At 42.9% G+C, this 25999-nt stretch overlaps 1 long non-coding RNA gene and 1 other non-coding gene across 3 annotated transcripts in view; both read right to left on the minus strand.

Moving 5' to 3' along the window:
• LOC120638379 overlaps positions 1-25999 on the minus strand; it is a 125526-nt gene that overhangs the window by 95111 nt on the left and 4416 nt on the right. For both annotated transcript variants that reach the window (XR_005660015.1, XR_005660016.1), the window contains exon 2: positions 21145-21249. This is a non-coding gene — a long non-coding RNA (uncharacterized LOC120638379). The remainder of the gene's footprint in view (positions 1-21144; positions 21250-25999) is intronic.
• LOC114812742 lies at positions 25755-25892 on the minus strand. The gene has a single exon (XR_003760393.1). It is a non-coding gene; the product is annotated as a small nucleolar RNA SNORA7 (small nucleolar RNA).

A 25999-nucleotide genomic window follows, 5' to 3' on the forward strand; every position in this document is an offset into this window, starting at 1 on the left:
ATTCGACCCCCTATCCCTCTGCACTAAGAGACCTCGAACGTTTCCACCCACGGCAAACAGGGAGTCATATCCCATCCCCTGGACCTTGAGGAAAGAGCAGCAGAATGCATTAGGTCGCTCATTAGACGCATCTGCCTGACTTTCATTAGACTTGCGGCCTGATTCTCATTAGACTGCCCTGATTTCTTTGAGGCTTGAGCATGAGGGTCATTGCTCATTTTGAAGGCTGGCTTAGCGTTGAACATTCACGGTAACGTTCCAAAATAGGGCTTCCAATAACCGGAGGAGAATCAAATGAAAGGGAGTTTCCTTGAGGGGAGGTGAGTGGGATGTGGTTTCCTGGTGGGAGCTGGAATCACGCATCTAAGTCCAGCACATCATCAGAATTGTATATGACCACATGGAAAATGCATTTCTCTTGGGTCATTGTCGACTGAAGCAGCTGTTACCAAAGCAGAGTACTGTCACAATAGCTATAAAAAAAACCCAAAAAAAACCATGTGTTTTTCATGGGAAATGGAAAACGCAGATCTTCCTCAAGTCTCGACCCTGCCGATCCTAGAGAGGAAATGTGTGAGCCAGGCTCTACTCTGAGGAGAAGGTGGGATTGAAAGGAGGAGCTCCAGCCACTGGGAAGCCTGCTTCTCTGGCAAGCGCCAGCCTAATGAGCATTAGCTGATGAAGTGCAAACTGCCATTAAGAAAATGATGGAAAGATACTATCAAAGCTTGAGTAACTTGAAAAATAGGATATAGTCTTGACTCTCTCCACCTTCACGCACTCATTCATTTTCCTTCTCCTTGTGGATATCCCATTTTGTTCCCATCAATCACTTATCAATCTCTGGTTTTTATTGAGCGCTTACTTTATGCAGAGCACTGTACTAAGTGCTTGGGAGAGTACAATACCACAGAGTTAGCAAATATATTCCCTGCCAACAAGGATCTTCTAATCTAGAGGGGGAGACTGGTATTAATATAAGTACATAATTCGTAATATATCATTTTAAAGAGTTGTACATAAGTGCTTTGGCGTTGAGGGTGGGGCGAATATTGGGTAGGGAATGCCTCAATTATTGGATTGTCCTCTCCCAAGTGTTTAGTACAGTGCTCTGCACACAGTAAGTGCTCAATAAATATGATTCCATGAATGAATGTAATACCCAAAGGTTGCAGATCCAAGAGCATGGAAGGTGCAGAAGGGAGAGGGACTGTGGCAAATAGGGCTTAATGGGGGAAGGCTTCTTGGAGGAGATGTGACCTTAATAATGCTTTGAAGGTGGGGAGAGTGGTGGTCTGGCATATATGGAAGGAGGAAGGAGTTCCAGGCTACGGGGAGGACGTGGGAAAGGGGTCAGCGATGAGATAGATGTGATTGGGGCACAGTTAGTAAGCTGGCGCTAGAGGTGTGGAGTGTGCGGACTGGGGAGTAGTAGATCACTGAGTCGAGGTAGGAGGGGATGAGCTGAATGAACGCTTTAAAGCCGACGATAAGGAGTTTCTGTTTCATGTGGTGATGGATGGGCAGCTATTGGAGGTTCTTGAGGAGTGGGGAGACATGGAACATGCAGAGCACTCTATTAATTTCTTGGAATGGCGAGAGAACAAGAGAAGAAGCATGGCCTAATGGATACAGTACGGGCCTGAGAGTCAGATTGACCTGCGTTCTAGTTCCGGCTCTGTCGCTCGATTGCTGTGTGACCTTAGAAACGTCACTTCACTTCTCTGTGCCTCAGTTACCTCATCTGTAAAATGGGGATTAAGACCGTAAGCCGTATATGAGATAGGGACTCTTCAACCCGATTACCTTTTTGGTGTTTGGTACAGTTCCTGGTAACATAGTTACCACTTAACAAATACCAAAATTATTATTATTATTCAGTAAAGTTGGTAGACATGATCCCTGCCCACAAGGATCTTGAAGTCTACAGGAGGAGAACGACATTAAAAGAATTACAGCTAGGAGAAATAGTAGCATATCAGGTTATGTACATAAGTGCTGTGGGACTGGGGTGAGGATCGGAGTGCTTAAGGGGTACACAGTCAGCGAATCGGTTACGCAGAGGGGAGGGTGGGTAAGGGAAATGAGGGTTTAGTCAGAGAAGGCCTCTAATGCCAACCTGTTCTCTGAGCCTTACTCTCATCTCTCGCCATCAACACCTTGCTCATGCACTCCCTCCTGCCTCGTACTTTCCCCATCTTCTAAACCCTTCTGAAAACCACATCTTCTCCTGGTGGCCTTCGCTGACTAATCTCTCGTCTCCCCACCCTATTTGTCACCTGTGTACTTGGATCCTTAACCCCTAAGCATTTAAGTACTCACCTCCACCCCACCCCCACCAGCACATCTGTACATATTTTTAACTCTGTGCTTCCCCTATGATTTATTGTCTCCCCTGCTAGATTTCATGCTCCTTGAGGGCAGAAGCAGTGTGGCCTAGTGGAAGGAGCCTGGGCCTGGGAATCAGAGGCCTTGGGTTTTGATCCCAGCTCGGTCTCTTATCTGCTGTGTGACCTTGGGCAAGTCACTTCTCTGTGCCTCACTGCCCTCATCTACAAAATGGGGATTCAGTCCCTGTTCTCCCTCCTATTTAGACTGTGAGCCCCACGGTTTATCTTGTTTATCTTGTATCTATCCCAGTGCTCAGTATAATGCTTGGCATATCGTACAAATATCACAATTGTTATTATAATATTAATCAGTCTACTGTAGTTCTAAGTATAAATGTTAAGTACAGTGCTCTACACTATCAAAAAGATTGGATCTGGGGCCTTGGGAGTTGCTTCCTGGTTCAGGGCCAAAATATGGGGCTAAGCCTTGGTCTTCACCAGCTGCAGTGGCCTGATTTTTGCTACTTAGTGCTCTAGAGGAGGCAAAAGGAGAAAAACACCTAGGGAAGGTCTCTCAAGATCAGTATCTGCCACTTAGGCTGGGTTTCAGAGGAATCAGCGTTTCCTGATGATCTGATTAAAAGGGACATCTCTCTTAAACAAGTCAATGGGAGTTTCAGGCACTTGCAAAATGAGGTTCAGGTTGGATAAGTGAAGTGCAAGTCTTTCACCCTCCGCGTTACCCTTTATGTGGTTTTTCTAAGCAAAGAGTTGTTGTTTTTTTTAAAGAGAGGGGCTGGAGTACATATGGGAGGAGTTGAAAACCGGGCTCCTGTTGTTTATCAAAAATATTTCACAGTTCCTGCACCTTTTGACTGCATGAGAGAGTCCTCTTCTGATCTGCCTTGAGACGCCTGGATATATCAAAGAATGTTCTCTGGTGGGGGAGGGGGGTGTCGCAGACCCAGCCCTTCTGTGGTAGAACCCAGCCTGGCCCTGAGGGAGGCCCTCTGGGAGGAAGTGGGGAGATGGTGGGTAGAAAGCGGTTCGGTGGAAAAGTTCCAGGGGAGATGCAGTTCGAGAAGTGGGCAGCGGTCCAGATGGCAGTGAGGTGGGACAAGGCTGGGACCTCGCAAACCGGTTTGCCCATCCCTTTTGTCAACTTCCTCCAGCTTTTTTTTTTTTTCTGCCAACAAGCACCATGCTCTGTGACTGCAGGAAAGTGCCAGGGCCAGGTTACAGCCAGGATTTGTGTCTCCATCTGGAAAACACATTTGTTTCCCGTGTGGTGGAGACATTTCTTCTGTTTACCTATTGCCTCCTCCTTCTCTACCCCAGCTGCCAAGCCCAGCAGAATGTGAAGATGTGAAGATTGAGGCCGTAATAAGTAATAACTTGCCCCAGCCCTGTAAACATGAGCTATTCTTGTTTCAGTGATGAGGGCTCACAAAATGCCAGTTTTCCCTCATACGCCATATCCTTTCCCCTTGCGTCCTACTCTGATGAGAAGCAAGGTAAAAGTCTTGGGTTTATGGACAGACGGGTCCAAGCCAGCTGAAAAGGAGCTCTAAGGGGAGAATTTGAATCGCACAAAAGCTAGAGAAACTGTGCAGTACAAGGAGCCTTGTTCTGGTAAACTCACTTGTTCAGTCTTCGTCCCCCTAGGACAGAGTCTCCAATGGTTGCTCATCTGTCTGTGGTCTGAAGAGATAATGTTTGGAGTTGGGCAAAATAGGTCCCTTCTTCCCCTGACTGGAAATTTTAAGGGACTGTAAGCACCTTATGAGAAGCAGTGTTGCAGGCCTGGTAGTCAGAGGACCTCGGTTCTAATCCCTGCTCTGCCAATTGGCTGCTGTGTGACCTTGGACAAGTCACTTAATTTCTCCGGGCCTCAGTTCCCTCATCTGTAAAATAGGGATTCAGTACATGTCCTACTCCTAATTGGACTGTCAGTACCATGTGGGACAGTAACTGCGTCCAACCTGATTAAATTGTATCTACCCCAGTGCTTAGAACTGTGCTTAACACATAACAAGTGATTAACAGATGCCATCACCAAAGGAGGAAAAGCGAAATATACTTTGCACATTCTTCCCAATTGAAAGGAAAGATATTCTCTAATCGCAACATTAATTTAGGAATGGGAATAAAGTAAACTACCTTTTAACCCCTTGTGAAATCTCTATGGATTATTGAAAATGAGTAGTGGGGCTGCTATAGTTGCAGCATGACCTAGTACTTACAATATGGGTCTGGGATTCAGAAGGTCGTGCGTTCTAATCCCAATTCTGACACTTGTCTGCTTTGTGACCTAGGGCAAGTCACTGAGCTCCTGAGTGCCTCAGTTTCCTCATCTGTAAAACGGTATTAAGACTGTGAGCCTCAGGTGGGACATGGACTGTGTCCAACCTGATTAGCTTGTATCTACTCCAGTGCTTAGGACAATGCCAGACACATAGTAAGTACTTAACCAAAACCATTATTAAACAACAAAAAAAATTGCTAGCTTTGGGAAACCCTATTCCCTGCATCACATTTTGTCGTCACCTGACTCGAGAGAGTTAAGCTTTTATCCTCCAAAAGCTCGGAAAGAGAAAAGATGCAAGGATACTCCTTGCTCATAGCCTCTCTCCTGCCTAGAATTTCCTCCCCCAACATATATGACAAGCTAACACTCTTCCCATTTTCAAAATCCTACTAAAATCACAATTCCTCCAGGAAGCCTTCCCTGATAATTCCCTCTTCACCTCATCCTCTTTTCTCTCCCTTCCATGTGACCTATATACTCATCTGAATCCCTTTCTGCATTTAGGAACTTCCCAACTAAACAAACATACACGCACACACACACACACACACATATATGAACAGTTTTGTACCTATTGTTATACTCAGTCGACTCTGCTATCTGTAATTTATTTTAATATCTCTCTTCCCGGGTAGATTTTAAGCTTCTTTAGGGCAGTGATTGGGCCTACTTACTCAATTGTACTCTCCCAAGCACTTAGTACAGTGCTCAATACAATAAGCGCACAAATGCCATTGATTGAGTGATTGATCGAGAAGGTCACATCTCTGTGGAGAAAACACCATTGAAACACCATCGTCCTTGAAACACTTTTCTACCTTGGTTTCATTGAGGTTATACTCGTCCAATTCTCCCCGTACTTCACTAACTGTTCCTTCTCAGTCTTCTTCATAGAGTCTTCTGCCTCCCATCCCCTAATTGGGTGTCCTCCCATGTTCAGTTGCCAAGTGCCTTACTCCACTCACACTACACTCATTTCCTCAGGGACCTCATCCAGTCACATGATTTTAACTACCCTCCTTTGTGGATGACTCCCAAATCTACCTCTCCAGCAATGGATTCTCACCTAATCTCCAAAGCCCTCTTGCCTCCAGGAGATCTTAGAAGCACTGGAACTCAACATATGTAATCTGAACTTTTCATCTCCCTCCACCCTTAAATCCACTACTTTCCCAACTTTCCCATTTCCATCAACAGCATCACCATCCTCCCTGCCCACAAACCTATAATCTTAGTGTCATCCATGACTCCTCAATGTCTCTCAGTTTTCGCCTTCAGTCATTTGCTAAATCCTGCTGTCTTTCTCCACAAAATTTTCCCGGTCTTCCTGTTCCTGTCCACTCCAACAACTGTCACCCAGGCCCAAGCTCTTCTTGTAACATGGTTAGACTATTCTATCTGTCTCCTTCCGGGCCCTCCTAACTCCAGCTTCACCCCGCTCCTTTAGTTATCCTGTACACTGTTCCCTGGATGTTCTTCTAGAAACTTTACTCAACCCACTCCTCATCATATTTGGCTTCATTGTCTTCCACCAACTCTCCCCCTCTTATTTATCTGAATCAATCAATTGTGTTTATTGAGTTCTTACCGTGTGGAGAGGACCACATTAAACCCTTGGGCAAGTGCAGTATATCAGAGGGGGTAGACACATCCCCTGTCCACAAGAAGTTTACAATCCGGAGGGAGGAAACAGACATTCATATAAATTATGTATATGACCATAAGTGCTGTGAGGCTGAGGGTGGAGTCTTTAAAAGGGACCATAGAAAAATGAGGGAGTAAGGGAAATCAGGGCTTAAGTCAGGCAAGGCCTCTTTGGAGGTCCTGACGTCTTCATCAGCTACTACCCAACTCATGCTCTTTTTTTCCCTCCAGACATCACCTTCTTACTGTAGATACAGTTGTTTTCAACTGTCCTGTCTCTAACCCCTCCCTCTCTGTTCCCCTGGCCTACAACTCCCTATACTCCCTTCTCTACCCTACATGAGAAGCAGTTTGGCCTAATGGACAGAGCACACACATGGGAGTCAGAGGACCTGGGTTTTAATCCCAACTCTACCACTTGCCTGCAGTGTGACCCTGGGCAAGTACTTAACTTCTCTGTGCCTCAGTTTCCTTAACTGTAACATGGGGATTTAGTATGTTTTCTCCCTCCTACATATTGTATGTAGGACAGGGACTGTATCTAACTTGGCTAACTTGTATTTACCCCAATCCCCCCAGTATCTGCCAGACCACAGGTCTCATGCTGAGAAGCAGGGTGGCTTAGTGGAACGAGCAAGGACTTGGGAGTCAGGGATCGTGGGTTTTAATCCCGGCTCTGCCACTTGTCTGCTGTGTGACCTTGGACAAGTCACTTAACTTCTCTGTGCCACAGTTACCTCACCTGTAAAATGGGAATTAAGACTGTGAGCTCCACATGGGACAACCTGATTACCTTGTATCTACCCCAATGCTTAGAACAGTGCTTGGCACATAGTAAGCTCTTAACAAAAGCCATCATTATTATTATTATTTTTAAAGCTCGCCCCAAACCCCATTTTCTCCAGAAAGCTTCTCAGATTAATTTCAAGGACACTAGTCACATCAACCTCTCAGCCACCAGTGACACCTACAGATTTCATTCCTGTCCTCAGCACCGATGTAGGCATGTATATTGATTTGTATCTTCAATTATTTATTCAGCTATTTCATTCTGACATGTTTGCATTACTTCCTGCTATATCCTTGTTCTTCCGCCTACTCCCACTATTTGTAAATCATTTTTGTCTCCCCCATTAGACTGCCAGTACTATGGGGTTAAAAAACATGTATCTACCAATTCTTTTATATTGTCCTCTCCCAAATACTTTGCACACAGTAAGCACTTAATAAATACCACTGCTTGATTGATGTAACTTTCTTCTGTTGTTCTCTCCCAAAGTACTTCATTTAGTGCCTTACACTCAGTGAATGCTCAAAAAATACTATTGATTGATTACTTAGTTGTTTGGGTTAACTCTCACTTTCTTCCCATTTCCCTATTTCTTTCTTTTTTCCCTTTAATAAAGGTTTCTAGATAGAGGAACTGTGGTTGCCTGAATAGGAATTCTATTAACTATAGGCTTTTTTTAAAGTTCCAGTTGACAGAATCCTAAACTGAAAAAAAACACCCAAAAAACAAAGAACAAAAACAAAACCCATCAGTGGTCCAGGCCCTCTTTGTACAGACAGCCCAACTCCCAGAAGAAGGAGGAAGTATTCTTCACAAACCCACTGAAGAGTTTCTTTCTGCAGGGGCTCGAGGCCTGGAACTTTCACACCTATGTTACCAGTTTGTCAAAGCCAGTAGTTATTGCCCCATCTCCCTGCTACCATTTCTCTCTGGATTTCTTGAAAGCACTTTTTTCACTCACTGTCTCCACTTTCTATCTTCCAAATCTCTCCTAGATCCCCTCCAATCTTGTTTCTGGCCCCCTCACTCCACAGAAACAGCCCTCTCTAAGGTAACTAATAATAATAATAATAATGGTATTTGTTAAGCACTTACTATGTTCCAAGCACTGTAACTAATGACCTTTTTCTCGCCAAATCTGAAGGCCTCTCCTCCATCTTAATCCTCCAAGACCTTTCAGCCACTTTGAACACCGTAGATCACCCTTTTCTCCTCAAAACATTATCCAACCTTGGATTCACTAACACTGCCCTCTCTTAGTTCTCCTCCTATCTCTGACCTCTCCTTCTCAGTTTCTTTTGCTGACTCGTCCTCTGCCTCCCACCCTCTGACAGTAGGGGTCCTTCAAGGCTCAGCTCTAAGTCTCCTATTTTCCCTCTAGATCCGCTCCCTTGGAGAACTCATTCACTCTCGCGGCTTCAATTGCCAGATGATTTCCAAATCTACATCTCCAGCCCTGACCTCTCTCCTTCCCTGCAATCTCACAGTTCCTCCTGCCTCCAAGACGTACATATTTTGCCGTCCCAATGACACCTCAAATTAAACATGTCCAAAGCTGAACCCCTTATCTTCTCACCCAAACCCTGTCCTCCCCTTGTCTTTTCCATCATTGTAGACAACTCCACTATCCTCTCTACCTCACAAGCCCATAACCTTGGCATTATCTTCGACTCATCTCTCTCAATCCACCCACTTATTTGTTCTTTCACCAAATCTTGTCAGTTCTACCTTCACGATATTGCTAAAGTAATAATAATTAATAATAATTATTATGGTATTTGTTAAGTGCTTACTATGTGTCGAACACTGTACTAAGCGCTGAGGTAGATAAAAGGTAATCAGGTTGTCCCAGGTGGAGCTCATGGTCTTAATCAGTGTGACTCAATTGAAAGAGCCCTGGCTTGGGAGTCAGAGGTCATGGGTTTGAATCCCTGCTCTGCCACTTGTCAGCTGTGTGACTGTGGGCAAGTCACTTAACTTCTCTGTGCCTCATTTCCTTGATCTGTAAAATGGGGATGAAGACTGTGAGCCTCACGTGGGACAACCTGATTACCCTGTATCTACCCTAGCACTTAGAACAGTGCTCTGCACATAGTAAGCGCTTAACTACCAACATTATTATTACTAATCCCCACTTTTACAGATGAGGTACCTGAGGCCCAGAGAAGTTAAGTGGTATGCCCAAGGTCACACAGCAGACAAGTGGCAGAGCCGGGATTAGAACCCATGACCTCTGACTCCCAAGCCTGGGTTCTTGCCACCCTTTCCTCTCCATCTAAACTGCTACCATGCCGATCCAAGCACTTATCCTATCCTCCCTTGACTACTGTGTCTGCCTCCTCACTGACCTCCCGACCTCCTGTCTCTCCTAACTCCAATCCATGCTTCACTCTGCTGCACGAATCATTTATCAACAAAAACATCCATTTCATGTCTCCCCACTCCTTAGGTACTTCCAGAGGCAGCCCACCCACCTCTGCATCAAATAGAAACTCCTTACCATTGGCTTCAAAACACTCAATCAGTTCTACCCACCCTACCTCACCTCACTCATCTACTACAGCCCAGGGTGCAGACTCCACTCCTCTAGGCCCACCTTACTCACTGTATCATCTGTCTCACCATTATGCTCTTTCCCACGTCACCCCCCCAGCCCGGAACTCCCTCTCCCTTCATATACGCCAGAGCACCACTCTTTCCACCTTCAAAGCAGTACTAAGGTCCCGTGTCTTTCAAGAGGCTTTCCTGGATTAAGCCCTCTTTTCCCCGGCTCGATCTCCCATCTGCTTCATCTATTCACCTCGAACTGTGACCTTTGGATCTTTGGTCCAACCCAACATACTTAGGTACATAATCTTTAAATCATATATTATAAATTACCTATTAATTCATATTAATGTCTGTCTCCTCCCTCTAGACTGTAAGCAAGTTATGGGCAGGGAACGTATCTACTAATTCTGTGGTATTGTCCTTTCCCAGGCACTTAGTACAGTGCCCTGCATATAGTAAGTGCTCAATAAATACATTTGATTGAATAGTTATCTTAAGTCTTCCCTCTAGACTGTAAGCTCCTTTTGGGCAGGGAATGTGTCTACCAACTTGACTGTATTGTGCTCTCCTTAGCGCTTAGTACAATGCTCTGGGCTTAGTAAGTGGTAAAAATATACCATTGATGGATTGATCGATTCTTTCCAATTCCAGGTCTAGGTATGCAGTGTCTTGCCAGCAGAAGGAAGAAAAGTTTCCATGATCTTTTTTATGTCTCATCTGGGATAGCCTGTTCACCAAAGATCACTTTTAACTGTCAAAATAAGGCCCCATGACATAAGAGGAATAAGGACTGAAAATGTAATCAAAGGTGGTTTTATATTAAATATGGTGGCCCAGCCTCGCCTAATGATCTGTCCCTGGAAATGGTAGGTATTTGAAATTCTCTGTGGTCTCCTAGGTCTGGGCCACAAAAACTTAGCCAGTTTGTGGAGGCATTTTAAAGAGGAACCCGGAGTGAGTCCAGCAGAGCCGTAAAACATGTTCTCTGTGAAGCTGCGGTGGTGAAATGGCTATTTGTATAACTCCTAAAGATTTGCCTTATAAATAGTAGCCCTTTCATCATCACAGATAATTGGTGAGGCAATAAAGTTGCTTCACCATTTCACTGTACCCATCTTGACTGAAGATCAAAGCGGTAAATATCACCTGAGTTAATGGGTTGAAAAGTTTCCCTGAAATGCAAGCTGGGAGGCCTTTGGCAATGCCTCTCCCTAAAGAGTTTAACATAAGTACAGAAAGAAGAAGGGAAGATTCCATAGGAAGGGAAAAGTTCCATGGAGCCACCCAGGACCGGAATTTGGCCCTCAACTTGGAATATTCCCTCCCTTGATTGAGGACAGAATGCAAATTATGAGGCAGGAAATAGTCTTGGAGTTCCAGTACAGCCAGTTCCTGGGGATGTGCAGGTCTGAGAGATTAATTAAATTAGACATACTTAGATAAACATCGATTGATGAAAATCATGACTATGGTGGGGGCCGGCTTAATCTCATCTTTTCCTATTTTGGACCCCACACCAGTTCCCCTGAAGACTATCACTGCAAAAGAGTCTCAGTGACCATCCTGGATCCTTTAATAAGAATAATAATAATTATGGTATTTACTAGGTGCTTACTTTGTATCAAACATTGTTCTAAGTACTGGAATAGATACATGGTAATTAGATTAGAGTCTCTGTTCCACATGGAGCTCACAATAAGAGGAAGAAAAGTTATTTAACCCCCATTTCATAGTTGAGGAATTGAAAAAACTGAGGCACAGAGAAGTTAAATGACTTGCTCAAGCTCACACAGCAGGCAAGTGGTAGAGTTAGGATTGGAACCCAGGTGCTCTGACTCCCAGGCCTGTGCTCTTTCCACTAGGCCATGTTGCTTCACATGGCAAACAGCTATGGAGGCTCTCACCTACTATGCTGCTGAGCTGTCTTGGGTGCACGTCAGGGTGAAATGAAGCATGGCTCACCAAGTGACCAGGAAGTTTGGTTTTGTTTTGTGTTGATGGTATTTGTTAAGCACTTATTATGGTCCAGGCACTATACTAAGCACTGGGGTAGATACAAGCTAATCAGGTTTGACCACAGTCCCCATAAAGCATAGTCTCACAGTCTTAATCGCCATTTTACAGATGAGGTAACTGAGGCACAGTGAAATGAAGTGACTTGTCTAAGATTATTCAACCAACAAGTGGCGAAACAGCTCCGGAGTTATTTCTCTACTAAACTTGGGTTTAAGGCAATCATGCCTACTTCTCTATCTTTGAGTATTTTTATTTGTTTAGACTGTACATTCTTGCCTCACCTTTGACTTTTCATTTCCATCTTCTTTGGGGGGCTATTTTCCTGATTTATCAACTTGGCTTTGAATTTTATTCCTTTATATCTAGTGTTGAAGATCCACCCACAAATTAGTGTCATTTACAAATCTGTTGAACACTCTGATTTCTAAAGCTACTGATTAATTTACAGGAACATATGGATATTGGTGGTCCTTGCCTTTAAAATAAGGAAGAAGAGTTTATCAGGCCTCCCTACCTTTCAAGGGTTTACGAGTAATAAAACTGGTTTTCTCCATAAACCTGGCATTAAGAGTTTCTAATCCTCGAAGAGTGGACAATGACTCTTTGCCGACTGGCTTTATGCTGTGGTACTTGTTAAAAGGAAGTTGGATTCTCTGGATTGGGCTATCTTTGGCTTTTTAAGAAAATGTTCCAAAAGCAAGCCTCTTGTGTAGCCTTTGTAGAAATTTTCTTTCATTTTCGATAGTTCTTCTGTACTATTTTCAGCCTTCAGCATAGTCCTTTCGTTCCATTGTAAGCCACAAACTCACATCCAAATGAAAAGACCCTCATCCCCAACCACCACAATGTTTCTGATCCTTGGTCAGTGTTTGACCATATGAGCCTGTTTGTTTGTGGCTTGTTCTGTTGTTTTATCAGCTGGTTTACCAATGGTAGAAAAACACATAAAAGAGTAAGGGTAAAAAAGTCAACATTATTTTTTTCATACACAGTAAATGCAGCTGTCACGTGTTTTAGCAAAGGTTTCCAAGTTATCCTGAAATATTTCAAAAATTTTACTACCCAATCATCCCAAACCAAAACCATGGCCCAGGGTACACATCAGATTGGCTTCACAGTTATTCCATAGTAACTTCACAGTTATTCCATAGAATCAATCTGGAATAGTATATTAATGGGGAAAAATCCCAGTAAAACACCTAATTATTTTCTCCTATATCATTTGTTCTTTAATAGAATAATTTCTTATACAAGAAATTAGGTCATTAAAAAATGTTAAGCTGGGCCCTCCAATCAACACTCTTTGGAAGAAGATGGACATCTGGACTTGGACAAGTTTGAACTTGGACCATGTAATAACAACAGTAATAATTAGGGTATTTACTAAGCACTTAATATGGCCAGGCACTGTACTAAGTGCTGGGGTAGATATAAGCAAATTGGAATGGACGTAGTCCCTATCCTATGTGGGGCTCACAATCTCAGTCTCATTTTATAAATGAGGCCCAGAAAAGTGTAGTGACTTGGCCAAGATCACACAGACAAGTAGAGGAGCTGGGATTAGAACCCATGACCTCCCGACTCCCAGGCCCGTGCTCTATCCACTACGCCATGCTGCTTCCATGAAATTGCCAGATGCTACAATCTTTAGGGAGACTGACACCGAGTAGATGATCAAGGCTGCTCCATGTTGGCTTCCATCAGAATGACTCTGAGGCCCAAACACTAAAGGACAAAAAATTGAATTGGAACCTTATGGCCTAGATTTCTGGTATCTTATTCTTTGCCATTATCATTCTCACCAGTTTTTACTGAACATCCCAAACACTGGGATTTTCAGATGACTAAAAAAAGCTATCTCTGAGTGACTGGTGAGAAAGAGAAGCAAATACAAAACATCAAACAAGTAAATAAAAGTAATAAATGCATTCAGTCCTCCATGATGTGGGCATTGTATTCTTGCAGAAACCCACATTAAGGAGAATTTGCATTGTAGAATTTACCCTGTGTTGATGACATATGATGTGTGCACAACCATTCATCCTACACTGTATCTTGCCACATCCAGGTGGATATCCCCTAAATTCTTCAGCCCTTTACTAGCCAAAGCATGCATGTTAGAGATACATATAAATGGAGGCCTGGGTACAAAGGTCGCATAACTTAATTACCAGTGGTCTGGGGATGGTAGATAGAAAGCTATCAGAGCTGACTCTATGGAAAAAGAGAAGTTTTTTTAGAATTCCTTAAAGGAGGCAAGAGACATGGTTAGATGAAGCAGAAGGAAGAAAACATTCCAAGTAGAAGGAATTGCCTGGGTTATTGGCCATAGGTGGTGAAATTAAGTAAAAGAGATACTTTGGAAATGGTCTTGGGTGGAGGACAGAACATATGCTGGGGGTAGCAGGACAAAAGTAAGCCAGGTGTGGGAATCAGCTGATGGAGAGCCTTAGGGCAAAGTGCATTTTGGTTTTATGAGAGATACGAGTAGAGTGTTATCTTTGGAAACTTCATAGATGTAAGGGAAAGGAAGAAGGAAGTGTTAATGGGGTTGTGATAAACCTTGCCCCTCATAAAGACATTTCAGGATGGCGTATCAATCAATCATATTTATTGAGCACTTACTGTGTGCAGAACACCATACTAAACGCTTGGGAGAATACAATATAATAGAGTTGGAAAACAAGTTCCTTGCTCTCGATGAACTAGAACATCCTACAGAAGGGAGGAGGAGGGGTCATAAAGAACAGCATGGAGGATAAGGCAGTAATCGAATGGGAAGTGATTAGGATTTGACCCAGGGTATTGCTTGTAAAAGCGGATAGGAAGGAGTCACTCCTTGAAATATTATAGAGGAAGAATCGGCATAAGTGGGTACATTTTTTTTTCAAATTGCTATATTGGAACCCAACAGGGTAATGAGTCACTATATGGGAGTTTTATAATGATTTATAATCTTTCTTTTTAATCAACAGCATAGTGAGTGGTCAACAGCAGTATCCGGAAAACACCAAAGGGGGGAAAATTTACCCCAGTTTTGATAAATGGCCCCCTGGAATCAGGTGTTATTTCCTTCCGAAGTACCCTTTCTGTCTTGAGGACAATTTTAATGCAGCTATTGTGCAGAAAAACAACCACTACGTTTTCGAATATGTTTCTCCTTTCATGGTGAAAACTCTAGTGTTTAGAGTGCTCTTAGAAATGGGACAAGGGTGGCAAAGTGGCCATTCGGTATTCTGAGGAAACTGTGCTCTTGAACTGTGCTTTAAGCACTAGCTTAATGGCTTAAATTATGTCCTGATTTTCTAAACAATGGCACAGAGGTTTAACAGATCACTAGATGTTATCCCAACTGGTTTAATGCCTGCCCTCTGTTTACAGTTGAAATGTAAGGATTTCCAAATTTTAGTTGCAGCTCATCGTGTTTAAGCAGTATGTCCTTTTTGGATGTTAATTTAAACATCTGCAAAATGAACCTGACAACTCTGAAAAGTTTCACAGTGACGGTGTTTGGATTCATTTTTTTTAAAACTTTTCACCTTCTCAAAGAAGTGCCATCTAAGGTGGAAACATGCATTTTTTCAGGTTGTTTCCATTAGTGAAAATGAAAATCATTTACTTTGGAAACCCCAGTTGAATGGTAAAATCTTTGATTTACTACTACTACTAATAATAATTGTGGTATGTGTTAAGTGATTACCGTATAAGAACAAGCGCTGGGTTAGATACAAGATCCCACAGTGAGATCACAGTCTAAGTATGAGGGAGAACAGGTATTGAATCCCCGTTCTGCAGATGATGGAACTGAGGCACAGAGAAGTTTCGGGTCCTGCCCAAAATTACATGGCAGACAAGTTACACAGTAGAATCAGTATGGCCTTGTGGATGGAGCATAGGCCTGGGACTCAGAAGGACCTGAGTTCTATTCCCAGCTCTGCTACTTGTCTGCTGTGTGACCTTGGGCACATGGATTAATTTCTCTGTGCTTCAGTTACCTCAACTGTAAAATGGAGAGTAAGAATGTGAACTCTATGTGGGACAGATATGGTAACCAACCTGATGAAACTGTATTTATCCCAGTACTTAGTACATTACCTGGCATATAGTAAGCACGTAACAAATGCTGAAAAAACACACCCCAAAAAACCAAACAAGTAGTGGAGCTGGGATTAGAATGCAGGTCCTCTAACTCCCAGGCCCTTGTTCTTTCTACTGGGTTATGCTGCTTTTCTACTAGCTAATGATGTGAACATTTATAAACTCTTTGAGTTTCTTGGATTGTATTTCCCAACCCCTACCCAAAGCCATTGCTGTGCCCTCTCTAGAGAGCGAGAGGGAGGGAGGGGGAAGAAGGGAGGGAGAGATGGAAACAGAGACAGAGATGAGGGGAAAAATGGAGATGTTTTAAGGAGCCACCAATACAAAGAATTCAGAAAGGACACTTTCTGAATATTTCAACTTCTGGTAGTTCTGTTTCTACTTTCCAAATCAAGGTTTGCTTAGAATATCCCATTAGGTATTAGATAATAAGTCCTGGAGTGGAGAAGACCCATCTTTTCTTCTGAAGTTGAATTGCTTATGTTTTGTTGCAGTTGAACTTGACCGATGTTGTTTTAGCATTTTCATTGTTTGACTTATCCTTATATAATAATAATGGTGTTGGCATTTGTTAAGCACTTGCTATGTGCCAAGCATTGTTCTAAGCACTGGGGGGTAGGGGGTGCAAGATAAACAGGTTGTCCTACGTGGGGCTCATAGTCTTCACCCCCATTTTACAGATGAGGTAACTGAGGCACAGAGAAGTGAAGTGACTTGCCCAAGATCACACAGCTGATAAGTGGCGGGGGTAGGATTAGAACCCATGACCTGTGACTCCCAAGCCCAGGCTCTTTCCACTAAGCCACGCTGCTTCTATGCCTAGTGCTAGTCCCCACCCACCCCCCATAAGTTAGAATGTGAGCTCCTTAAGAGATAGAGTCTGTGTTTAATGTCCACCATGTCTTGGGAAGTAGCATGGCCTAATGGAAAGAGCACGGGCCTGGGAGTCAGAGGACCTAGGTTCTAATCCTGATATGTGACTTGTCCAGTGTGGCACCTTGGACAAGTCACTTCACTTCTCTGTGACTCAGCTTCCTCATCTGTAAAATGGTGATTTTTTGGAGCTTCTCATTCTGGTAAGAATCCCTTCTGATTAGAATACTCCCTTCTGGTTAGAATATGAGCCTCATGTGGAACAAAGACTGTGTGCAATCTGATCATTTTGTATCTACCATAATCAATTAAATGTCTTTTCCCAGTGCTTAGCTTAGTTCTTTGTCCACAGTATACTCTCAGTGAATACTATTACATCCACTTTTGTTATTACCACTTCTTTCTTTGATGCTCAGACTGCTTCAGTAGAATTCGTTTTGAGTTCCTCCCGTTATAACGATTCTTGGTAAGAGGGGCATTTAACACTTTAGGTTTGTGTCAAATAAGAATGAACCCAAATTAGGTCTTATTGGAGCACCACTTGTAAATGATTTAGGTAATTTTACTGTTCTCCAAGAAGAGAGGAGAAATCAATGGCATATTCATTAGCAATTCAGTGGCATAAAAGTGATATCATCCATTTATTGCTTCTACTACTTCACTTTATTTTGCGAACAGGGTAAGAAAAATTTGAATAGTTGAAGCGTCAAGCTTAAGACTAGCAGTGAAATAGATTTTAAATCGATAGCAGGCACAAATTTTTCACTGACTTTTTTGGCATTTAGTGAACTGAAAGAAAATCAAGACTTCTTTATAATAGGGTCATTTTATGTATGATCTCGAAATGGCTTCTGAAAGCCTTGGATCCCTGTACTTTGGTGTCATGAAAACTGTCTGTGGGTCATCTTTTACTCTTTCACTTTGTTTGCAGTAGTACATGTGCAAATAAAGTTGCTAAAATGTCATAGAACAGGAGATTAAACTTGGGGTGGGCAGGGAACGTGTCTACCAACTCTGTTGCACTGGATTCTCCCAAGCATTTGGTACAGAGTTCTGCACACAGTAAGTGCTCAAAAAATGTATTGATGATTATGATGATGCCAGATATTTCAGTACACAAAACAATAGACCACGTATAAAATATATCTTTCAAATTCAAAATGTCAATCCTAGCAGTGAAAGTTTATATCCGGAGGTGTGGCTAAACAGATTTATGCATAACTGATAATCCATCCTACCCTGTGCATGTAGGGATGGCCATTTGCCGTGTTGATGAGTTTGCCACTTTCACATCTATCTCTTCATTTCCTAGTCTCCCTAATGACTCTGATGTTCGAGAACAATCCACTTGATGGCCACATGCCAGGCGAATTTGTCCATTACTATCACTACTTTGCTTGGAATGATATTTTGCTAGATTTTTAAAGACCTTTGCTTTCCTTTTCTGCTTGTGTATACCTTTGCTCGCCATAGCATTGCCCTTTGGGGTGCTTGCTTTTTATCTATTTTCATTTCATGTAATGGAAGTGGACATTGCCTCTATTTTGGTGGACTGATTGTTGATGCACTCTTGCTATTAAACACTGCGTCTTGCTTGTGGGTAATGCTGATGAAATTGAATGAGAAGCTCCAAGCCTCACAGTCACATAGACTGTTGGGTAGAAGTATAACAACGTAGACCTTTAATTTGGTATGGAGTAGAGTAGCGTGCCGTAGTGGTTGAGAACGGATCTGGGAGTCAGAAGGACCTGGGTTCTAATCCCCGTTCTGCCTCTTGTCTGCTCTGTGACCTTGGGCAAGTCACTTCACTTCTCTGTGCCTCAGTTACCTCATCTGTAAAATGGGGATTAGAACTGTGAGCCCCATGTGGGACATGGACTGTGTCCAAACTGAGTAGCTTGTACCTACCCCAGCATTTAGTACAGTGCCCAAATCAGAGTAAGTGCTTAATAAATATAAAAACAAAGTCATTCCATTAATCATCACATTCTGACACTCTGTCAAAGGACATACTAACCTAATTGACTCTGTTTCCACTGCTTAGGGTAATATATTACATGGAGCCATGTAATCACGGAGTTCCGTGACCTATGTGGCTGATGATAATCTTTGCCTCTTCTAACACTTTTGTACGCTCACAAAAGTTTAATTCAATGCTCTGTCCAATATAAGCACTCAATAAATACCGCTGATTGATTCCACTGTGTCTAAGCTTCTTTCATTGAAGTTGATAGCTACCTTCACTCTTCTTCTAGCTTCATGTTAATTCATAGGGCATGCTCACTTCTAAAGTGGTTTTTTTTTTGGCCAGCGAAGAGAGATGATATCCTTATTGTTAATATACACTATATCATAATTTAGTTATCATGCACCTTTAGTCCAGTTATTATGGAATGAATCTGCTAAATCAGAAGGGAGTGGGAGTTTCTGTCTTTCACAGCTGGTCTGTATGGAGTATGTTCACATGTTGCATTCCTTAAGGAAGATGCCCATGACCATGAAAATCCATTCCTCCTACATTAGCCACTGCATTCAGGCTTAATTAGATGAATACTTTTGACTTGTTGGAGCTTTGGGAAAGAATTTATTCAGCTTCTACTCAAATTGTCTTTAATAAAAGATGAAAATAGGTCTTGGGATGCATGGAATGAAACAGTACATGCATGTTTCCTCCAGGACAAGTTTGTTCCCAAAGAGAACCAACAGGAAATAACTGAAAAGTGCAGTGTGCAGAGTTGTTTTTTTTTCCTAAACCTGATCTAATGTGAAAAATAGAAGATGATTAGAAATAGAAGTGCTAGTAGTACTTATGTATCTATCTGTAAATTATTTACTTATAATAATGACTGTCTCTCCCTCTAAACTGGAAACTTGTTGTGGGCAGGGAATGTGTCTACCAACTCTGTTGTACTCTCCCAACTCTTTAGTACAGTGCTCTGCATACAGTAAGTGTTCACTAAATACCACTGTTTGGTGGATTGATAGTATTAATAATAGTTACAGTAGTTACAGTAGTAATGACATTTATTAAACACCTATTTAGTTCAGAAAGTACTATACTAAATTCTGGGGTGAGGTATAACAATATTGATTCATTTGAAGTTCTTGCCCACAGGAACACTAGAGCAGGGCAACCTCATGGAAAGAGCATGGGCCTGGAAGCCAGGACATCTGGGTTCTAATTCTGTCCCCATCTTGTGCCTGCTTAAATGGCCTTGGACAAGGCTTAATTTCTCTGTGCCTCAGTTTCCTCATCTGCAAATGGTAATTAAATATCTGTCTCCCTCCCATTTAAACTGTGAGCCTTGTGTGAGACAGGGAATGTGCGTGATCTACTTAACATCAGAGCTTAGCAGAGAGCTTGACACATAGTAAGTGCTTAGCAAACCCTACAGTTATCATTATTATTATTATTATTACTGTTATTACAGGGATACTCAGAACCAAAAGTATGTGGAAAACCAACACACAGGGGAAAAAAATATTGGTAACTCCAACAAAAACAGTAATGATTAAACAACTATAAGAATGACAGTAAATTATGGCTGGGAGAGAATTAATCTCAGCATCCTCATTGTTTTAGGCAGGGCCATCACACTTGGCCAAAAAAGAATCTTTCCAACACTGCAAATGGAAAAGAATATTCCTGCGGAGTTGGACCTTCTCCTTGGTGATAGCTTGTGGAGAAGAAGGGGAGGGGGGTTTGCCAGTCACCAGACACTCCCCACACCCCATATTCCCACCTTACTCTGAACATGAGGATTTCAGAGGGATTGCTGAGAAGTTCAGGGCATCCTGTCTATTCTAGGGAAGCAGCTAAGCTATTTAGCTTCTTTAAATGAATGAGGTGCTCATTATGTCTCACATTGCCAGCTGCCTTCTTACAGAGTAGCAGCGTGTCTCAGTGGAAAGAGCCCGGGCTTGGGAGTCAGAAGTCATGGGTTCGAATCCCGGCTCCGCCACTTGTCAGCTGTGTGACTGTGGGCAAGTCACTTCACTTCTCTGTGCCCCAGTGACCTCAAGTGTAAAATGGGGATTAACTGTGAGCCTCATGTGGGGCAACCTGATTACCCTGTATCTCCCCCAGTGCTTAGAACAGTGCTGCGCACATAGTAAGCACTTAACAAATACCAATATTATTATTATTATTAGTGTGTGGTATGTCACTGAAAGCCACAGAGTCATAATAAACTCTGAGATAATTGTACTCTAGGGCTTAAGTACTTAGAAAGCAGCATAGCCTAGAGGAGAGAGCACAGGCCTCAGAGTCAGAAGGATCTGAATTCTAATCCTGGCTCTGCCACTTGTCTGCTCTGTGTCCTTGGTGAAGTCATTTCACTTCTCTGTGCCTCGGTTACCTCTCCTGTAAAATGGAGAGTAAAGCTATTAGTCCTATGTGGGACATGAACTGGGTCCAATCTGATTAGCTTGTATCTACCCCAGCGCTTAGAACAGTGCTTGATACGTAGTAAGCGCTTAACACATACCATCATCATTATTAGTAGTATTAGTATCCCAAGCCTCTCGGTGCTTACCTCCACACGTTGCATGCTCAGTAAATCCTTGGTGATGATGATGCGTGCCATCCATTCAAGTAGGAAGCTTCACACTGCTGCTCTATTGAGTTTCCTTGCTGGCCTCTGGTTTGAATTAACAAAAAGGCCCCAACAACTTGTTAATCAAGACAAATATTAGCATAGAGGTCTGAAAAGAGTCTGTAAACCTTGTTGAAAGTTTGCCAGAGGGGAATGGAATAATAGGGGCAAGATAAACAATCCACTGTTTTTTCCCTAATGCGAGGTCCAAACTCAACATTGTTAGATTAATGTTGAAGTCGATCTCCATCGTACTTGAATTGGGTGGTGTGCTTGCAAAAATCATCTGAAAACATACAAAGAATAGTATCCTTTGAGTGCTGGAAAGGAAGAACAGCTCCTTTTTAGTATTCACGGTCCTCCTGGCTCTACTTTGAATTGCTATGCAAACGATGGAGTTCTTGGTGTTTTGCGCTTGGCTATGACAGGCAGTGAACTCGCTGTTTGCTCATGCACGCTTTGGGGATGATTAGAAGTAGGACATGGCTACCTGCAGTTAGATCTTAATTTAACAGAGGCGATGCAGCTAATTGGAAATAGAAGTTCTTCAGCGGAAGGAGCCTTATATCACAGAACAACTCGGGGACGTAATGGCTTCTCCGGTAAAACCGTGCCTGGAATCGTCCTGTTGAATTAATTTTCTGTCAGTATGTGGCCGTTAATCTCAGAATTTTGTCAGTATGTGTTGCCGTCCCAACAAAAGGATCTGAGTTATTTTATGCAAATTACAAACATATTTCCTCAGTTTGTTCTTATGGATTGATCATCCCAATAGATCCATTCCTTTTAAACGTTATGCATTTTCTCTCTAACATCAAGTTTTCGTGGTTTCCAAAGTGTAGGTGCAATCTCCTCAAATAGAGCCAGAACATATATAGGAAAAATAGACTAGTCTATCAAGGAAGCCACACAGAGTGATAGAGGGTTTAGGTGACACCAAGTTGTAGTCGCCAAGTTTCCTTTTTATATAAAGAGTCCTAAAGTCATCAGTGGCCAAACGATCGATACTATACCCAGAGCAATGGACTAAACTCTAGTAGAATTCATACTTCTTAGACATGGTCTTTGTCCTCAAGGAACTTACAATTTAGTGGGTGAAACAGGCACTAATGTGATTTACAGATAGGAGGAAGAATACAAAGGAGATGTGTACATGAATTAGTGTTTGCGTGATAGGCTCTATGAGATAAATGCTACAGGAGTTTGTGAGTACATTAGCATTCAGTTGGCACGGAAGTTTTGGGTGAGACTTTGAGGAGATATGATTTTAGGGGGTCATTGAAGATGGGGAGACCTTTGGCCTGTTGATTTTGAAAAAATAGGGAGTTGCAGGCGGAGGGAAGGGCATGAGCAAGAGGTCAGTGGCTGAAGAGGCAAGAGTGAGGCAAAGTAAATAGGTTAGCTTGAAATAGCAAAAAGTGCAAGCTGGGATGAACTGAGAGAAAAGTGTGGATAAATAGTGGGGAAAGAGTTGAAAGTGTCTTACAGCCAGTGGTCAGACATTTCTGCCTCATGTGGAGAGGAACGGATAACTAATGGAGATATTTGAGGAGTGGTAGGCATGTGAACAATGATCTTCAGGTAAAATGGTCCTGGCCACAGAGTAAAGTGGGGACTGGAGGCAAGGAGATCAGTGAAGAGACTAATGTGATAAAACTAAGTCAAGCCAGAATAGTACAAGTGTCTGCACCAGTAGGCTGGGCATCTGAATGAAGAGTTGTCACCCCTACAAGAATAGGAAATAACATTTTATTTCACCCTAGAGGGAAGTAACCATTCCTAGGATTGACCCTGAAAGGGAAGACTTAAAAGATATGGGAGGTCAGATAAACTGCCCCAAAATCTTGCTTAATCTCCAGGATTTATAAAACTGGGAAATTAGCTTCTCTAGGAAGACTCTGATGATGTTCTCTGCTGAGTTTCTTCCTTTTCCCTACAAGTGTAATGAGCACAGCCATTCTTGGCAAAGCCCTGACAATAAAGGAAAATGAAAGTCAGGAATGGGAAAATTACAACCAAATGCTTCAAGGCCTGAAATGAAGGTTGGTTTGGAGCCAACTCTAAATTTGCGAAGGCCAAGATTGAGATTGGGATTTCACCAAAATTCTTTCCCTCTCTACGTTTTGATTACTAATTTTTTTTCATTTTAATAGTTATGGTCACAAACCACTCCTGCTGCTCACACTTTGTCCCTGTTCTGCTTGCCCAGCACCTGGTATCCTCACAGCTGGCAATCGATCACTTGCATTTAGTGAATGCTTTCTGTGAGAAGAACACTGTACTAAATTTGGAAGAGTCCAATACAATAGAGTAACTATACCCAATTCCTGCCTACAAGGAGGGTAAAGACTAGAGGGGTAAATCAATCAACAGTATTGTGTGCCTCCCATATGCAAAGAATAATAGAGGCATACCCAATGATAGAGATGTGATGTGTTCCTTGAAGGTGGGGACTTATTAGGAATGGTTGTATTGTGGAGTAACTTTCCCTATAGAATTCCATGCAGTTTGTTAGAAGCTGCCCAGAAATGATGACCAGACCCTATCAGCAGGTCAAAATTGCACTTTTAATCCCTCCCCTGTTACTAGAGGCTTTCTTATCCCTCCCCCTCCCCCCCGCCTTTACCTCCTCCCCGTCACCCCACTCCCAAACTCCATTTTTTTAAAATTTGTCACCCTACCCCTTCCCCTCTTCTAAACCCCAGCCAGGAAAGAGAAGGGAAATGGGAGACGGGAGGTAAGGCTACAAAGGGGAATTGTGGGGGGGGCTATGGCAGATACGATTCATTCAATCATATTTATTGAACACTTACTGTGTGCAAGCACTGTATTAAGTGCTTGGGAAAGTACAATATAACAATTAACAAACACATTCCTTGCCAAAAACAAGCTTGCAGTCTAGAGAAGATGGTGGCTAGAGGAGCCCGGTGCCCTCCCTGGAACAGGGCTGGGGGAAAGCATGTTTTATCTGGCTGCACTTGAAGGAGACTTTTGGTAGCTTAAGCCACTGGGAGTTGCTGCCATGGGGAAGGTGGAATCAGAGTGAAGTGGAAGAGGCTACCTAAGCCAGGCAAGACCACTGTCCCTTCCATCCAACCTCAACTATTGGATTTGCATTTGGATCTGCACCCTTTCTTCTCCCCACTCTCAGCTCCACAACACTAATGTACATATCCACACTTATTTATTTTAATGCCTGTCTCCCACTCTAGACTATAAGCTCCTATGGGCAGGGAACATGTCTACCACAGAAAGCACTCAATAGATCCGATCGATCGATAGAATGATTGAACTGGGCTGCCTTCCACCCACACCATGGCCAAAGTGAAGAAGTTGGGCTTCAGGTCTGTCTTCAGGAAGCAGTAAAACCTCAGATCAATCCCTCCCCTCTTCCATTGTCTCTCCTTTTTCCCTGAACCTAGCTCAACTACTGCCAGGATCTATGGAGGATGGCAGCCCAGGTGGGTCTTGGTCGAAGGGACCGGCACCTATAAATTCATCCTCTAGATTGTGAGCTTATTATGAGCAGGGAATGTGTCTATAAACTCTATTGTGTTGAACTCTCCCAAATACTCAGTACAGTGCTCGGCAGTGCAATACCACTGATGATGAAGGATGGGTAAAGAGGGAATTGACTTCCCTGTAGCAAATGGACATAATGTTCGCGGGGTGACAGATCCTGGGTCAGCAATTAGTGAGCAACACATCTCTAGTTTTGACTTACTGTGGGCATTCAGAACCCCGGGGACACCTGTTCTATGTTCTTGGACTGTGCAATAGAGGTCAAAGGCACAATTGCTGTCCTCAAAGAGCTTTCGGTCCAGGAGGAGAGAAAGCTCAAAACAGTTCACATTTGGGAGAAAAAAAGAATTTAAAGAAGAATAAGCGAATAAATAAGTGCTTAAAGAATAGACTACATAAGTCAAATGTTCAAGAATACTGCAAGTGGCTGTGAGTGCTGAGCTGCTGAGGTGGTATTTGAGAGGATATGACCTGAGGAGAAGGAAATTAATTGGGAGATGTCTCCTGGAGAAGGTGGGATTTTAGGAGGCCCCTGGCAATTCTATTGTGAAGTTTTGAATCTGCTGAAGAAATGTTAATTGGGTGTCATTAGGGTATATAGTGTCTGACAACACTGGGAAGACAGCTATAGTGACTGTAGTGAGAGAGGGAAGAGAGTGATTTCTCCCTATCTCTTCCTCTCCACCTGTCTTGAGTGGCAATCGTTCCTCTAGGTGTTCCATTTTACACTGTAAAAGAGTGGGAGAAGTTGAGAAATATCTCCTCTATTCACTCGATAAAAGGTACTTTGCCCTTATGGTCTCTTGTCTTGTACTGTCGAGTCATCTTTGACTCATAGCAACGCCATGGACACCTCTCTTCCAGAACACCCCACCTCCATCTGCAGTTGTTGTTCCAGTAGTGTATCCATAGAGTTTTCTTGGTAAAAATACGGAAGTGGTTACCATTGCCTCCTTCTGCACAGTAAACTTGAGTCTTCCCTCAAGACTCGCTCCCATGCCGCTGCTGCCCAGCAAAGATGAGTTTTGACTTGTAGCAGATTGCCTCCCACTTGCTAGCTACTGCCCAAGCTACGAATGGAGTGGATATGCCTCTGCCTGACTCTCCCTCCTGTAGTCGAGACTGGCAGAGTGCGGGGAACTCTCCAGGTGTGACCCTGAGAGGCATGGTCTCTTAAAGGAAGTCATTTTCCTAAAGCAGTTAATACATCCTGTAGATCTAGGTTTCGGGTCCTGGAAGCTGTTTGGTGAATAAGACCTACAGCTAGTTGAGC

This window comes from Ornithorhynchus anatinus, chromosome 5 (assembly GCF_004115215.2).
Source record: "Ornithorhynchus anatinus isolate Pmale09 chromosome 5, mOrnAna1.pri.v4, whole genome shotgun sequence".
Taxonomy (NCBI): domain Eukaryota; kingdom Metazoa; phylum Chordata; class Mammalia; order Monotremata; family Ornithorhynchidae; genus Ornithorhynchus; species Ornithorhynchus anatinus.